Source organism: Dromiciops gliroides, chromosome 3, assembly GCF_019393635.1.
Source record: "Dromiciops gliroides isolate mDroGli1 chromosome 3, mDroGli1.pri, whole genome shotgun sequence".
Lineage (NCBI taxonomy): Eukaryota > Metazoa > Chordata > Mammalia > Microbiotheria > Microbiotheriidae > Dromiciops > Dromiciops gliroides.
Genome location: NC_057863.1, coordinates 135,789,799 through 135,808,939, shown reverse-complemented (window position 1 = coordinate 135,808,939; position 19,141 = coordinate 135,789,799).

Below are 19,141 nucleotides of genomic sequence, written 5' to 3'. Positions count from 1 at the left end.
GGTTCCACTTGTGGTTATGCATGCCACTGTATGCTTTTCTAAGTAAAAAAATTGAAAAAAAAACTAGTGAACATGTTGCAAATTTTATCATTTAAAATAAAATGAAATATAGATTTTTCATTGCTATACATTTCATGCATAATTATAAAGCTCAAAAATAAAACATAACTGGAAAAGGTACTTGATAGTAGATTTTCTCCATTTACCTTTTTCATTCATCCTTAAAATAATTTGCCTGAAATTTTCCATAGATATTTTGGTTCTTTTAACATTTTTAAAATAAAAAATCCCAATGCAAATTAGACATTATAGCTGTTAAACATAAGCTTCTTTTGGAGAGATACTTTTTGATTAGGCACTTAATAAATTCTTCTTGAATACAAATTGATGAATTGTTGTTTTTGTTTTTAATTTCCTTCCTGAAACATAAACCTGACACCTTCTGACCATACTAGTACAAAAATTAAAATATATTTGGGGAATCTAGAAATTGACAAAGGTTCAAGCAAATGAATAGATATACAAAGTATATTTTATGTGGATGCATCCTGATAGTAAATACATCCTTCTATACACAAATGAACTAAGTTCCTAGAAGTAGGCATGCTTCCATGCTGCCAAGTCATCTATAATGTTACCACTTGAAGAGCTAAAAGGTAGGAAAAACAGCACTGAGGTGGGCTACTAAAGGAAGCTATTTCTCTTTTGGCAACCACCAAACAGTGTTGATGCCAAGCACAGATGGAAAAGATGTTCCTGGCTATTGGTACTATCTTGAGACTCCAAATGCAATCAGGGATCACTAAAACTAGGTACTAAATGTCCCAACTCCAGGCTGAGAAAGTAGAAATAAACTATTGTTAGATTCTTCATGATTTGTATAAACATCAGGCTTGTTTTCTGTTACTTCTCTATGAGAGGCAAGAGAATAGAACATTCATTTTTATGATACTTATGAGGAGAGGTACCAACTATTTTACAGTTATTGATATTTGTGTGATTCCAATAATTTGTTATTTGGGCACATTCATGAAGTTTAGAGAACTACCATTTAGGAAGATTAATTTTATTTTTTAAAATTTTCCTGAACTGCTTTAGCATCATATGGATAATATAATTTTTGTGCTAGAAATAAACTTAAAGAAATTATTTTTCTTTTCTTCCTTTTAAGATGATAACCTAGACAGAGCAGTTATATGACATCCTCTAGGGTCCCATTATCAAACAGTGGTGCTAAGTCTACAATCTTCCCTTTTTAACTCTCAGCCCAATGGCATTTTCATAAATCTGAAAAGATTTAAAAATAAGCAGCAAAGCGAATGACTCAGTATGCCAAAAAGGTATACTAAAATTGAGGGTTGTGGTTTTTTTTAATGAAGTAAGATTAGTGGAGGAAAAAAACTAGGGAAAGAAATAAAAGTAAAAAAAGAAAATTATGAAAAGAGAATTAATGACTTGGTCAAAGAAGCTCCCCCCCACACTCCCATAAAAAATTCTTAAAAGCAGGATTGTCCAAATGGAGAAAAATAGGCACAAAAGCTTTTTGTAGGAAAAAAAATCCTTAAAATTAGAATTGGGTAAGTGGCATCTAACTCTTTATGAGACATAAAGAAACAATAAAACAAAGTCAAAAGAATGAAAAAAATAGAAAAAATATGTGAGATATTCGAAAAACAAGTGACCTGGAAAATAGATTAAAGAGATTATTTCAGAATCATTAAACTACCTGAAAGCCATGATCAAAACATGATAAAAAGCCTACATAATATATTTCAAGAAACATGTGTGCCTATAGATATCTGTATATTTGTACACATACAAACACACAAATACACACACACATACACATACACACACTCAGTTGGGTACATGGAAATTTATTTTACCAGGCAGGAAAGGAAGAGAGGAAGGAGACAAGAGAATGTTTGTAGGGGTCATAAAAACATTTTTGAAAAGGGCAGTGTAAAGAGAGAAGGATAAATGGAAGAAAATGGGATAGAACGTGTTAAGGGCTAAAATTCTAGCTAGTCTGTCTAAAATATCTAATGAGTGGCCGCCAATAAATTATAAGCTTTAGCAAGAGTTAGACTTTTAAGCATTTATTAAGGAGAATAAGAATTTGGTAAAGAGAGAGAGAAAGGCCTAGATTCCTATCTATTAAAGGGAGAGCGCATTTCCAGCTCCCCTCTCCACCAGCGTCCTCAGGAAAGACAGCAAGACTGAGCACCAGTCTCTTCCTTCCTCCCCCCACTAGCCCGTGTCACTTCCTGATGCCAAAGAAAAGACTCCTGGTTTTGCCCTCAAAGACCTTCACTTCATGGGTGGGACTCTTCTACAGTAAGTCTCCAGCAGGTGGCGTTATTCCAATCGTTATAAAAGAAATACATCTTTTAGATAAATGCAAATTAAAACAACTCTCAGGTACCACCTCACTCTTATCAAAAATAACAAATGTTAGAAGGGATATGAGAAAAATAGGTACACTAACAAATAATGCTTATAGTTGTGAACTGCTCCACCCATTCTGGAGAAAAATTTGGAACTCTGTCCAAAGAGATATAAAACTGCACATACCCTTTGACCCAGCAATATTCCTACTAAGTCTACAGTTCAAAGAGATGAAAGAAAAAGAGAAATACTATATATACAAAAATATTTTTATAATTTATAGCAAAAAAAAATATTATACTGCTTTGGAAAAATAATTAAACCATTTAAAAACAACCTTATGTGATTAAATGTGGTTCACACCCAGAATGTCCCTAGACTCAAATAACTCTCTAGAAATGCCAGAGACGGTTAGGTATTTCCAATTCAACTCAGGCCCTGGATCTACCCAAAGCATTCTTATTTTGGCTTACAAACCTAGAAACTCCTGAGGTTCTACCCCAAGCTTATGTTTTGGATTCTCTTATGTTTCACTTCACCCAAACCTTATTGAATGTCTACAATTGCTTATATCTATCTCAATCTACCTTGCTTTCAGGCTGAACCCCAAATTGCTTAACTGGACACTTCTACAGGTACCTATGTGGGAAATCTTTTTTTTTTCAAAATTCCATGTATTGTAAATATTCCAGAATGTAGGGAGAGGGGCTCATACCTCCTTTCCACTACGAAATGGCCTTTCTCCTTTATTTCTCTTTTTTTATTTATTATATTCCAAACTTAAGAAATTAAACAAGAATTACCATAATATAGAACAGAAAGGAAAAAAAATGATAGCATAGAATTTTTTTTCCCTTTATTCAAGTCTTGCACAAAATGACTAATATGGAATGCATTCCCCAATTAATAAATGGTCAAAGGATATGAACAGGCAATTGTCCAGTGAATAAATCAAAATAATTTCTTTCTAAAACTATTTCAGTATTTTGTATGACTACTGATATATAGCTTATATTGAAATCCTTGAGTTATTAAGGGGGGAGTGGGGAGGGAAGGAAGAAGAGAATTTGGAACACAAAGTTTTAAAAGCTTGTTGTTAAAATTTGTTTTTACATGTAATTTGGAAAATATTTTTGGGGGGAGGAAAATAAAAATTCTAAATAAATTTTTAAAAAAACAAAGCTGTTTCAGATTTTTATGTCTGTTCTCATGAACAACAATGGCTAATATGGAAATATATTTTGCATGGCTTCACATGTTTAATCTATGTCATATTCTTTGCCTTCTCAGTGGGTGGTGGAAAATTAAGAGGGAAAGAGAGAATCTGAAACGTAATTTAAAAAAAATTAAAATAAATATTTCATAAGAAAATATACTGTTTTACAAATTATAAAGCAACAGATGAGTGGATTATTATTATTAATTAACCATAATCCATTGATTTAAGATTTTATGCTAGTTCTTTTTGTGATGGCTCAGATTGGAAATCAAAGTGATAACTAACAATTAGGGAATGTCTAAACAAGTTTTATCATGGAATGTTATTATGCTATAAAAAATGCCAAGCTGGATGGTTTCAGAAATAACCTGCACTTACATGAAGTGTTGCATAGTGAAGTGAACAGAATTAGGAGAACATTTTACACAGTAACAACAGCATTGCACAATGAAGATCTATGAATGACTTTGCTATTTTCATTAATAGAATGATGGAAGACAATTCTAGAGGACTAATGATGAAGCATAATATTTGTCTCCTGAGAAAGAACTGGTATTGATTGAATACAGACTGAAGCATAATAATTTTCACTTTTTAAATTTTTATTCTAATCTTGTACAAAATAACTTATATGGAAATGTGTTACATAATTGCATATGTATGACCTATACCTGATTACTTTCTATCTCAGTGAGGGGGGATGAGGGAATGGATGGAAGGAGAGATAGAACTTAGAATGAAAAACTTTAAATAAAAATGTTAAAGATTTGTTTACAAAATCTGTTAGTTTCCAATGCACTATGGATCAGATGCAATATCTTCAGAGTCAAGAATTAGACTAAATTGGATTGCTTCACTTTCTCAATCTATCCTCTAGTCAATTTTCTTTATTTCCCTCAGAAATTTTACTAAAGGGCTTCATTATCAGTTTACGTCTTTTCTGAATTTTCTCAAGTAGTGACATATTCTTGACATTAATTAAAGTCTCTCTTGGAGAAGAGTGGGGGGGATAGAGATAGCACTGGTAAAGGAAAGTGGGGCAGCTAGGTGACACAGTGGATAGAGCACAGGCCCTGAATTCAGGAGGACCTGAGTTCAAATCCGGCCTCAGACCCTTGACACTTACTAGCTGTGTGACCCTGAGAAAGTCACTTAACCCCAATTGCCTCACCAAAATAACTAACTAACTAAATAAAAATAATAGAGAAGGGGAAAGTGAACTGATATAAGCAATAGTCTTGAGCCAGAAGGCTTGGGTTCAAGATACCATTCTTATACTTCTTGTTTGAGTGACACTGGGGATATCATTTAACTGAGTTTAACTTTCTTCATCAGTAAAAAAGGTCAGTGAAAGGATATATGGTAAATAAAAAGGGCTAAAACATAGTATCAAGTGTAACTTGGAAAGATAAAATACAGAAAAGTTGTCCTCAAAACCATACCTTGACTGGAAAATTATGCAGGTCTGACATGTAACAAGAGTAAGATGATACAGGTATCAAGCTTTATTCATAAAATATTTAATAAACTTCAGGCAGAAGGACTTGAACGTGCTCTATGAAAGATTAAATGAAGACATGGACAAGAAAAACAGATTGAGAAGGCTTTTTGTTTATTTTTTTCTTTTATATGAAATAGGAGTAGAGTGATTACATATACACACTGCAAAGAAGTATATTCTGTAAAAAGATAAAGCAATGTATAAGTATGAATTGTTATTGTTGCTGTGATCATGATGGTGATGGTGATGACATGAGTGGGATGAATGGTTGAATGATCAGGGAATCTAGATGAATCAGTCATGGCTGGGAAGGAAAATAAAAGTAAACATACTATAATTTATTTGAGCACATTCACTTGTTATATAAGACATTTTAAAAAGTCAAAAAAAAAAAAACCTACCAGCTTACTCTACAGTATTCTATACCCTCTCAAGTTGTAGAAACTTACCCTACCTTTTTTTTTTTTTACTAGAGCTGTGACTTGGGGCAGGTAGATGGCGCAGTGGATAGAGCACCGGCCCTGGAGTCAGGAGTACCTGAATTCAAATCCGGCCTCAGACACTTAATACTTACTAGCTGTGTGACCCTAGGCAAGTCACTTAACTCCAATTGCCTCACTAAAATAAAAAAAAAAACACAAAAACTAGAGCTGTGATTTATTATATCAGTAAGTTCAATATACTTTGTGCCATAATGTCAGTTGTAGAGGTGGTGATGTTGATGATGGTGGTGGTGGTGTGGTGGTGGTGGTAGTGGTGGTGGTTGTGGTTATAATGTTGTTGGGTAATGATATACATTTAGTTAATTAGGTCTGAATTTTAGTAATCAGATTAGTGTTAGTGAGACAGTTAAGCATTTTCTCAATATGTTAGACTGATTGATTAATGTACTAATTGCTTATGCTTCATTCAATTAAACATGCCAACCAAAATTTTTAAATTCAAGGTATTTAAACAGATCCATGATTTCATGAATGTAGGCACATGCTTTAATGGTAGGTATTCCTCAGGGTTCTCTTATAAGCCCTCTTTTCATCTCCCCATATCCTACTTTAGTTGGTGATCATATTAGCTCCTACAAACTTCCTAGTCCTCTTAATTTTACTTATTCTGACTTAATTTTATCTATTCCTTTTAATTCTAGTGCCTTAACTCTGCCCCAAAGTCTCTACTGACCTCCAATTTCACATCTTCAATTCCTTTTCAGACATCTGGAATAGATGTCCAGAAGATAACAAACACATTATGTTCAAAAAAGAACTTGTTATTCCCCTTCCCCCCCAATTCTCTCCACCTCCCCACCTTGCCTATTACTGTATAAGACAAGCACCTTCGGCAGCACCTTCCTTCCATTCTTTCAGGCTTACAACTTAATAGTCATCTTGTTTTCCTCTCTATCTCTCATCCCTTATATCCAATATGTTGCCAAGGGGTGTCAATTTCGCCTTTGAAACATCTGTCATATGTATCCCCTTCTTTCTTCTGACACTAATACTACTCTCATGCAGAAGTCATCACCTCAAGCCTGAACTATTGCAATAGCCTGATAGTGTCTCAAGTTTCTCTCCATGCTAATCAATCCTTCATTCAGTGCTAAAGTGATTTTCCCAAAGCACAACTCTAATCATTTCACCACTCAACTAAATAACCATGGCCACCACCATCACCTGACAGTGGCTTCTGTGAGAATCAGAGTGCCACCACCCTGTTGAGACATTGTGAGAACCAAGTCAGCACCACCCTGAGGAAAAAGCATGTGACTAGCACCTGAACAGTTACATCTCCTCTAAGTCATGTCAATCCATGCTACCAGCCAATTAGCTTGGAGCTGTGTGTAGGGACCTTGCCTAGGCTGGCCTGTAGGGAGCTTCTGCTCAAGAGAACAGGGATCGTCTTTCCATTAGAGGTTGCTAGAGGAGCAGCTGCAGGTTCAGGGAGTGAGGGTCTTTTCTTTCTTTTTCCACATGTTCTCTTTACTAACTGCTAATATACTTTTTTTTTTTTTTTGGTGAGGCAATTGGGGTTAAGCGACTTGCCTAGGGTCACACAGCTAGTAAGTGTTAAGTGTCTGAGGTTGGATTTGAATTCAGGTCCTCCTGACTCCAGGGCTGGTGCTCTAACTAATATACTTTAATAAATACTTAATGCCAAAAGATTGATGCTATACATTACTAATTTAAGGTGACGACTCATTAGATTTTTTAGACATCACAGTTAGATTTTTTATGCATCATACTTCCTATTGCCTCCAGGATCAAATATAAAATGATCAGTTTGGCATTCAAAGTCCATAATCTAGAACCTTCCTTCCTTTCTTGTCTTCTTGTACCTTCTCAATAAATACTATGATTCAGTATGTACTGACCTCCTGGTTGTTTCAGGAATAAGACACAATATGTCAACTCTGTGCAGCTTCTCTGACTATGCCTCATGCTGGGAACACTCTTCCTCCTCAGTTCTGACTATTGTCATTCCTGACTTCCTTTAAGTTCCAACTCCTCTTAATTCCAGTGCCTTTCCTCTGTTAATTTTTTACTATTTATCTTGCATCTAGCTTGCCTTGTATATATTTGTTTACGTGCTGACTCCCTTATTAGATTGTAAAGTCTTTAATGTAAGGGAATATCTTTTATGAATGTCCATGGATAACTTAGAAGTCAGGATGCTAGGTTCTCTCACCCACAGAAATCAGTGCCCATAACAGAACAGAGGGAGCTAGGTAGTGAAGGCCTAAGACTATAACAATAAAGGAATTGACAGGTTATAGAAACTTAGAATAGAAATAAATGAAAAATGAAGATATTTTGAAACTAGGTATGGGAACCAGAAAGAGACATGTGCAGAAAAGGCCAAATTTGTCCCCATATTCACCTTATGACATGTAAACCCCCAAAACACAACTCCACTGAAAAAGGTACCTGCCTTCTAAATGACATTTCTTTCTTTCTTTCTTTCTTTCTTTCTTTCTTTCTTTCTTTCTTTCTTTCTTTCTTTCTTTCTTTCTTTCTTTCTTTCTTCCTTCCTTCCTTCCTTCCTTCCTTCCTTCCTTCCTTCCTTCCTTCCTTCCTTTCTTTCTTCCTTCCTTTCTTTCTTCCTTTCTTTCTTTCTTTCTTTCTTTCTTTCTTTCTTTCTTTCTTTCTTTCTTTCTTTCTTTCTTTCTTTCTTTCTTTCTTTCTTTCTTTCTTTCTTTTTGTGGGGCAATGAGGGTTAAGTGACTTGCCACAGCTAGTAAGTGTCAAGTGTCTGAGGACAGCTTTGAACTCAGGTCCTCCTGAATACAGGGCAAGTGCTTTATCCACTGTGCCACCTTGCTGCCCCCTAAATGACATTTTTAATTCTTCAATTTTACTCATTGGTAAACTGGGAGGTGGGATTATAATGTGATAGTTTATCTTCTGGTGATGATAAAGTTGGATCTTTATAGAGAGATTGACATTCATTTGAGTTTACTCTTTGTGTCATCTATGTTGCCTTTTCCATTTTAATCTTTGAATTCACCTTGGGATATTTTGACTATTTTTTTAGCTTTCACACAGAGCTTTCTATAGTCTTGTTTTCATTTCCATTGATTTTTGTGATAAAAGTCAACATTACGTATAATTTTTGTCTTCTCCTTCCCTTCCCTTCCCTTCCCTTCCCTTCCCTAAACTTTTGTCCTCTGCCCTTCCCTGCCCTGCCATGTTCCACTTACCCTCTCAAACAAACCTATTATTTCAGTGCTATAGGTCAGTGGTTTCAAACTCAAATAGAAACTGGTTCAATGAAACCATACACAAGGAACCCTGTGTATTGAAAATTGACTTAGACAGTGCAGCTAGGTGGCACAATGGAAAAAAACACTGGACTTGGATTCAGGAGGACCTGAATTCAAATCCAGCCTCAGACACTTGACACTTACTAGCTGTGTGACCCTGGGCAAGTCACTCATTGCCCTGCCCAAAAAAATTGACTTAGAAAACCACATGTTGTACTTTTACATATTTTATTAAATATTTCCTAATTCAGTTTTAATCTACTCATGGTCACATTGGTGAGCATTGCCTTATCCTGTCCAAATAATGTACCTTTCCTAATACCCCAACTACTTTTGTATAGATCTAATTCTTATAGTTTTTCTTCTCAGAGAAAGCCTATATAAGCTCCATTGCCATGTCCATATAACATTCATACTTCTGCCCTTTGAATCCCATCAGAAGAAAACCAATTTTTTTCCCCCATTTGAATCCCCTTCAAATACTTGACAGCAAATTTCATATCTTCCTAACCTTGAAACCAAGCCTTCTCCTCCCCATGGCAAATATCCCAAATTATTTCACCTGATGGCATAGGGCATAATATTGAGTCTTTTATCATCCTGGTTGTTGTCCTCTGAATACTTTCCAGATTATTGATACTCTTACTAACTGAAGATACAGTATTCTAGATGTCATCCTTTCAGGCCAAAAAACACTATGGCTTTCCTAATGCAGTCACATTAACACCAGGTAGTGTTTGTTATGGTTTTAATTTCCATATCACTCTTTTGACTAATATTGAACTTGCTAGTTGTGAAAACTATAAGGACTTTTAAGATGAGTGCCCCCCTAATTTATATTTAGGAAGTTGAATTTTTGTATCTCAACTAAAAATTATAAATGAACATCTATTAAACTTCTTATTCAGTTTGGTTCTCTATTCTTTGGGGGGGGTGATGAGAGTTTGAGAGTTAAGTAACTTGCTCAGGGTCACATATCTAGTAAGTGTCAAGTGTCTGAATTTAGCTTTGAACCTCCTGAATCCAGGGCTGGTGCTTTATCCACTGCACCACCTAGCTGGCCCATTGGTTTTCTATTTTAACCCATAACAACCTTTTTTTTTTAGATTTCGGCTATCACCAAATTTATTAACTAATCCTCAGTTTGTGCCTTCAGTAAATAAGATAATCATGTTAATAATTTATTTATAATAGTCATTAATAAAACTATTTTCTTCTGTTTTTTCATCTGTAAAGAAGGATTAAATCAGAACTTCCTTCTTACTCTAATCTATGATACTAGAGAAACCATCATAGAGCTATGTATGTAGTTAAATGGTAGAGTACATAGTTCATGACACTTGGACTCAAGAAGAATTGAGTTTAAATCTAGCTTCATATACTCAATAAGTCTGTGACCCTAGTCAGATCACTTATGCTCTCCTGCCTCAGTTTCCTCATAGGTAAAATGGAAACAACAATAGTATCTGTTCCTAAGAGGGGCTTTTTTGAGCATAAGATAATATTTGTAAAGAACTTTCCATACCTTAAACGTATCATTGTTTTTATTGTTGTTGTTGTTCAGTTATTTCAGTCATGACTGACTCTTTATGACCCCTTTTGGGGGTTTTGCTGGCAAAAATACAGTATAGTTTGCATGCTATTGTTGTTGTTAGTTGTTTTTCAGTCGTATCACCAGGCTTGGCACTCTATCCACTGTGTCACCTAACTACCTCTTCTTCTTCTTGTTATCATCATTGTCGTCATCATCATCATCATCATCATCATCAGTAGGAGTAGTAATACAGATACAAAGATACTGTAATAATGACCTCATTTAACTTGACATTAAATCCTTAATGATTATCTGTTAGTTATTTTAGTTATTTAGTATTAGTTATTTGGCAAACTCTACATCAGAGCAGCTAGGTGGCACAATGGTAGCACTTTGGGCTTTGTGGTAAAAAAAGGAAAGTTTTTAACTGTCGGTTAGCGAAAACTGAAGGACCACCCTTTCAGGGAGGAGACCGTGACACGGCCGTGCATCTGCTAGGCACTCCACTTCTGGTGTGTGAGCTTAAAAGGCAAGGACAGAACGGAAGTGAGGTGTCTTTCCGCTCTCCTCATCTGCTGGTTGCGCTGCACACACAGACGCTGACTGAAGTGCAACTTGGCCCGGGTGTCCGTAACAGCACGTGCTTGATGCAGCTCTCAGCCTCAGAGGTGGCCTTGGGTTTTTGGTGAGTTATATATGGGTTTTTGGTGAATTCTATATGGAATATAGACTATTTGTACTTCTACTTTCCTATCTCTCTAATCAACACCACCTTGTAATTCTCAAACAATAAAAGCTCTAACTAAAGATCAGAGGCTTCTTCCACTTACTGGTCTGGGAGATAAATAAGGGAAAGGTTAAAGGGGAGTTTAATGCTCTTGTATCCAATTTTAAATCTCACAGCTTGGAATCAGAAAGAATCATATTCATGAGTTAAAGTCCACCTTCAGATATTTCCTGTGTGACCCTGAGCAAGTCACCTAACCCTGTTTGTCTCAGTTTCTTGAAATGTAAATTAAGCTAGAGAAGGAAATGGCAAACTACTCCAGAATTTTTGACAAGAAAACATCAAATGGAGTCATGAAGATCTGGATATAACTAAAATGACAAATATTCATCTAACTGTCCTAAAACATAGTCTACTTCTCTCCATCATTTTCATTGGAAATATATTTCATATTTTCTCATATGCTTGGCTTAAATCTCAGTACAGTGTATTTATAATATCCCTCCAACATACAAATTTAATAACCCTGTAAAAAAGGGAAATGTGGTCAATATGGAATGAACTATTCATTGATATCAAAATATCTCTTCCCAGATCTTCAGTAACCATATGTTTGTTAATGAATTCTATGGGTTTGCCAGGAATTGAAGCCAATCACTTGATTTGTAGTTTATTCTCTCCCATCCCCCTCCCCATTTTTGTGAGAATCCTTAGATTCTACAAATCTCTTTCTTTCAAAGACTTTTCTTTCCTCTTCTATCCATCTCTTATGAGAATCCAGACAATATTTGTTTATCTATAATCAGGTCTGGAGTACCTCTCATATTTTTTTCAAAAATTGTTACCTCTGGATTAGAAATCATATCTACCATTTTATTTAGTACTCACATTTGTAATTATTTTGGGCCTGGTGACTTTTATTCACAAAAGACATTAAGTTGTTATTTCAATTGTCACTCTATCCAGGTTATCAATTTAATTCTTTGCCAAGTTGTACTCCAGACTTTTCTAACATGCCCCCACTCCAAATAGCTTTGTCTTGTCCTCTTTCAGTTTCCTTTTTGTGTTGTCTTCCTCTATTAAAATGAAAAGCTCCATGAAGTCAGGGCTTATATATATATATATATATATATATTTTGTATTCTATTTCCAGCACAGACCTTAGTGCTGGAATATGCTAAGCATGTAATTTAATGCTTAGTGACCATTAGCTGATTGACTTGATATTAGAAATTTTTACCTTGATCTTTCTAGTCCAAAGATTATGGTCCATAAAAGATCAAATGGAAGCAAAATAAGAGTTGAGCAAATCTTCTCTCCATTATCTGTGATCATCTTTTCTATTCCAATTAGTCTTCCTCTTTTTCTCTGGGAAAAAAAAAAAAAGATACATTGTATATTCCCCAATGCCATCCTGGCAACTGACTCTTCCATGTGGTTAGTCATATCTAGAATAGAGTTTCTTTCATTTGTTCCTCTACCTTGTGAGAAATAACATTAGCCTTAAGACAAGTCAAGAAATTATTAACTATTCTTCTTGGGTAAGAAATAGTGTTCCAAAAAAGGTTCAAATAGCCTGGTATTTAAAATTTTAAATTTCTTTGACAGAATTATAATTTGTTTATGTAAGTTTTCATCCATTTCTTTATATCCAAGCAGTCCATAACATACTCAAAAGGCTATATCATTTCTATTTCTGCTCATGTTGATCGTCACCTGAATTCTCTCAACCCTTCTCAAATCCAGCTTTGTCCCATTGGGCATCTCACACTGGAAATAACTCATATCTCTAAGACCTCTTTCTCTGATTAATGAGTTTCTTCACAGAGCCTCCATTTGAGGAAGTCCTAATACCAGCCATACTCATTTCAATTTCAGTTAAGCCCCTGACATCCTGAAGTAGTTTTTTTTTTTTCCTTTCCCTCACACAGGTAGCTTCACAGGTAACTTGTTATAACTGTAAGGGACTAAAATTCTAGCTATGATGTCTAAAATCTAATGAGTAGTCACTTTAAATTAGAAGCTTTAGCAAGAGTTTAGACTTTTAAGTATTTATTAAAAGTGCATCAGAAGTTGGTGAGGAGAGAGAGAGGTAAAAATCTAACTATTTCTAAGAGACCCCTGTATCTGACCTGTCAAACCAGGGTCAGGAAGCCAAGAGAGCAACGCTTCACCCACTCCTCCCAGAACCTCCTGTGAAACAGCAAAAAGGGTCATCCACACACACACACACAGCTCCAAGCTAATGGGCTGGTAACTTTGATTGACACAACTAACAGGCAGTTCTATAGATGTAAGTTCCAGATGTTGGGAAACTTCCAGAGGCTAAAGTCACATGGTTTCTAAATCACATGCTTTCTCCTCATGGTGGAGCTTCCCTGCAACATCTCTCTAGCAGGGGGTGTCATTCCAATTCTCACATAACCCTCAAACTTTTCAATTTTCTTTTAAAAAAATAGCTGTCCCTAGGACTACAAATTGTTTTGTTTTCTTCATCAGAAAACTGCCTGCTCAAATGCTTTCACCATATATCAATTGGAGAATAGATGAATGAGTTTGGTATATGATTCTGATGGAATACTACTATGCTATAAGAAATGATGATCTTAATAATCTAAGAAAGAACATGGATAGACTTACAGGAAATAATGAAGAATGAAATGAACAGTACCAAGACAATGTTGCATATAGTAATAGCAATAATATTATAAGAAGAACTTTGCATGAGTAAGTCATTTTGACTATTACAAATCCCCAAATTAACTGCAAAGGACATGTGAAGGAAAATGTGATCTGCATATATGTACTTTTATTTATCACTTCTTTCTTTGGATGCACATTACATTTCCCTTCATATGTATATATGTGTATGTGTATGTGTATATATATATATATATATATATATATATATATATATGTTTATATATGTATATGTACACATATATACAAACACATATGTATATATGTAAATGTGTGTATATATGTGCATGCATATGTGTGTATGTGTGTGTATATATATATATATAATGATTTTACATGTGTGGGGGGGCAGAAGGGAAGAAGAAAAAGGAAAACAAATACATGATAACGTCATTATATATTTAAAAGGAGCCCTAAGTTATACATAATAGATTTAGAGTTCCACATGCAATTGTATTTTTCTTATATTCCTCTTTAGAAATGTTTGTTTTATTCCATAAACTAAAAATAAATAAAACTTTAAAAATAATTACCTTCCCCAATTTGAATGTTAGCTCCTTGAGGGTAGGAGCTATCTTTATTTTTTATTGTATTTTTATTTCCAGTGCTTAGCATAGTTTTTAGTGCATAGTAAATGTTCATCTATCTATCTATCTATCTATCTATCTATCTATCTATCTATCTATCTATCTATCTATCTGTCTGTCTGTCTGTCTGCCTATCTATCAATATACCTATCTATCTATGTCCTTATCATCTATCTAATATGCTTTTTCTCTCTAGACCCTGTACCTTCTCACATACTTATATCTTCTTAATACATATTGGTATTCCATCCCTTTTCTAATTTTTACTTATTCTGTTTTTTTCTATCCAGTCATGGGTCTCATTCTGCCAAGTATCAGTGCTAACTAGGAGATTAAATTTTCTTCTGCTTTTGGAGTTTTAGTTCACCTTTTTATTATTCAGACTTTGTGGATTTGTGTATGCCCACTGGAGACTTTAAGTTTCACTAATGGATCATTTTTTTAAAGTTTGTATACTATGAACTTCAGGGCATTTCTATATCTATTCATCACCCTAATTTTAGCTACTGCCTAGGGTATTCAGCTTAGTGAATATAAATAGATCTACCTTTTACTCTTTCCTTTTTGGTTAGAATTCTTATTTATTAAGTCTGCAAGATTCCAGGAAAATGCATTTTTACTGACATTTTATCTCTAACTAAGAGGTTTTTATTCCTTTATTTTAATCAGTAGTTTGAAAAAATCTCATTGTCAGACAGTATCTCCTTAACAACCTCTTCATTCCAAGATTTACTTTTTTCTTCTGAAGCTCTTGCCTTTAATTGAAAGTGGTGATGAAAATACCTCAAACATTTATCTTCTCACCAAAATATAGTAATTTTTAGGAATATTTTCTAGAATCCCTCTGTCAATTTCGTGCATGCTTAGATGAATCAAGTCAAATCAAGTCAGAAGGCATTCATTAGGTAATTTCTTTGTGCCAAGGACATTATTATGCACTTGGGATACAAGGAAAGGCAAAAATAATCCAAGCCCATAAGGAACTCACATTCAATTGAGGGGAACAATATGCATGCAAATAATATATAGAGAGAGTAAATTGGACATAATCTCAGAGGGAAAGCTTGGAATTGGAAGGGACAAGCCTTCTTGTAGAAAATCAGGGTTTTAATTGAGATTTGAAGGAAGGTAGGAAGCAAAAACAAGGGGACAGAGAATACTAAGCATGAAGGACAGGCAATGAAAATGCTGAATCAAGAACTGGAGTGTCTTCTGGGAGGAACATCAAGGAGGCCAGTGTCATTATATCACAGAATACATAGAAAATGAGAAAGTGTAAGAGGACTGGAAATGTAGCAAGGGTCCAGGCTATAACGGAATTTAAAAGCCCCACAGAGGAATTTATATTTGATCTTAGAGGTAATAGGAGCTACAGAAGTTTGGTGAATAAGGGAAGATGAAATTGTCAGAACTATAGTTCAGGAAGATTACTTTGGCAACTTAATCGATAGAAATCAATAGTGGTTAATATTGATTTTCTCTTCTGCATCTTTAATTTTTGCCCCAGAAATAGAGCAGGTCTCTATTTTTGATATCAAGTAAACAAATTACTGCTTCTATACTCTTTCATATGATGTTACCAATAAGCATTATTTGACTCCTTAATACAGCATACACTAAATAGCATTAAAAATATTTTTATATATGAATAAATGATAAAACTTATTTTTGCATGAATCATTTCAAAAATCAGCTTTCTGAGTATAGTCTAACCACTAACTTAGTAATCACAAAAAATAATATGAAATAATTAAAATGAGAAAGGATACATGATATACTCTAAATCATTCAATCCTAAGCTATTTAAATAAGTTGTATGGATTTTTAAAAAAGAGTATGGATTGATGAAAAAAATATATTAAAGAGTATGATTACTCCATACAGTAATTTCATTGGTATAAATAAATTTTCATCAAAAATGAAATACATAGACAGCTGCAGTAGAACCAGATCTCCTTTTTCCAGCTTTGCTCCTGCGGTGCAGAAACTTAAGTAAACTGAGGCAAGATTTCTCTGAAAGATAACAATTAACAGTGATGAGTATAACTATTAGTAAATGTATCACACTGTTCCTCCCACCTTGGTGGGTGAGCAACTCCAAAGGGATTGAAAAGGTCATATTTATTGAAATCCCCATAGCTGGGTATAGTGTAATAGGAAAGCCTTATGATTTGCTAAAATTGGGGAATGTGAACTAGCCTTCAGGTTTGCCTGATTTTGCCCCTCTCTGACACTTAAATAATGCTAACTGCTCTAGGGGGCCCTGCTTTTCTAACCATCTTGGCTAGAAAAAAAATAAAATTTCTCAAGTCCTGGTTCCCCTGGTTGGAGACCAGATTACTCTTATCTTTAATGAAGAAGAATTAGGATAGGAGAATCATCCCCTGGGGAGGGATTATCCAAACTGGTTCTCCTTTTACCTATAAACAAAGCCAGGGTTCCACTTTAAACTGGTTAGCTAGCAAATGCCCCAGGAATGATCACATTATTCAACCAAGCTTTTTGCTTATACTGGGAGATGGTCTTTTCATCTAAACAGAGAAATGGAGTTTTGACAAAATAAGGAATAGGATTATAGAGTAATACTGACTATTAAATAAGATGCCATATTATTAATTGTCCTCATTCCCTATATTTTCCAGATAGTCTGAAAAGTATTGCAGATTTTCATCTCAGAGTGAAAATTTCCCAACTTTTTGATTTAGGAAAAAAGTTGAGAAAAAGAAGCTCTTGAATAGCCTTCTCAATCACCAGCTTTAAGTGCTACAACTGACAGTTCAAAGTCATCTTAACTCCACACCACTCTTTTGATGTCAGTCTTCTCACCTATTGCACCTACTGTTCTGCACACTTATCTACTCATGTTTTGCTCTCACCACTCCACTTAATTCCTCCAAATATTATGGAAATCCTCTCTTCAAGATCATGTGAGTTCCCAAACAAAAGCTCTGGCATTTCTGAAAATGATTTTACCCAATGATGTCCTCTTATCATTTGAAAATTTTCTTCCAAATCTATGTGATCTTGGATCCTAGAAATGTGAAGGAGATCTCTCTCTCTCTCTCTCCTATCTAGCTACCTATTTTTATGACATTCATATTTGTATTTTTGCACACTAATCTACATATACATCATATATATTATGTGCACACACATGCTCATGTGTGTAACTGTGTATTTTGTTAATATGAATGTATGGATCACCTGGATTTGATGGAGCTGCCAAATTATCCAAATGGATTTTATGATTAATAGGAGCTAAATGCCCTTTGAAAACAACTTCAAACTGAAGCCAGATAGTCCCTATTCACTATACTTCCCCAAGACAATAAAACAAATTTAAATGTCCCTTTAAAGTCCCCATACACTATTTTCTTTCTTCTGGAGAGTAAATAGAATTTATTGTTCTCCCTATCAACTATCTAGGCTTCCTTGGCTTTGATAAAACCTTCCTGTTTACACACAATTTAATCATAGCATTTGCTTTAAGTTGAATGGTTAAATTGATGTGTATTGTTTAGCTGGTTTACATTTGCTTTAAGTTGATTTGTATCATGCTAATGAAACTGATAACACCCTGTAACCAGGAAGAAAAGAAAACCCAATATATCATCAGAAAGAGGGAGTCCTCCAGCCCCTTTGGAAAGGGTCTCTATAACCTCCCCAGATAGACACTTAAATTAAAGATAACAACCTTTCTGCCTAAAATTTTAGATATATAACACCTAATGTAAAGAAACAATTTTAAATGCACATAAAAAAGAATCACAGCCTATACAATCAGTATAGTTTTGTTTGTTTTTTTTGGTGAGGCAATTGGGGTTAAGTGACTTGCCCAGGGTCACACAGCTAGTAAGTATCAAAGGTCTGAGGCCAGATTTGAACTGAGGTCCTCCTGAATCCAGGGCCTCTATCCACTGAGCCATCTAGCTGTCCCAATAAAGTTTTTTTTTTTTTAATGTAAGATAAGTAGATCACAAAAGAATTAGAATTATAATTTGTGAAAACATAAGTGGTTATTCATGCAATCAGATGTGGCTAATTAATACAATATATATTATATTAATTTGCAATTACAATCTGTTTCAAATATTTCATGTGAATTATACTTTTCCCTATATAATAGTTAGTTACTATTGTATATTTGACCAAACAAGACTGAAAAAGTACTGAACAATGAACAAAAATATTTTATTGGTATATGCTTCTAATGTATATATGTAATGTTAGGCACGCATTATTATATATCCATTGATATTGCTCCTGATAATGTTGCATTGCTTATTCCTTCTTTTTATGATTACTGTTTTGACTACTGATTTTATATTATGGATATTCTTTTACTATTGCGATTTCTCAGGGTTGTTGTTGTTTAGTGATTTTCAATTCCGTTGGGGATTTTCTTGGCATAGATATTGTAGTGACTTACCATATTCTTCTCCAGATCATTATATAGATGAAGAAACTATGGCAGATAGGATTAAGTGACTGGCTCAGAGTCACCCAGCTATTAATTATCTAAGGCTGGATTTGAATTCAAGCAATAGTGTTTTCCTGACTCCAGGCCTTGTACTCTATTCACCTGGCTTCCCCCTTTTTAAATCTAGAGATATTATATCATATGTATAATATATTTAGGCATGTGGTCATTGTCATTGCAATATTCTGTAAAATGTTTTGAAATGTGGCAATTATATTATATATAATATTAATCCAGCACCCAAATGAATT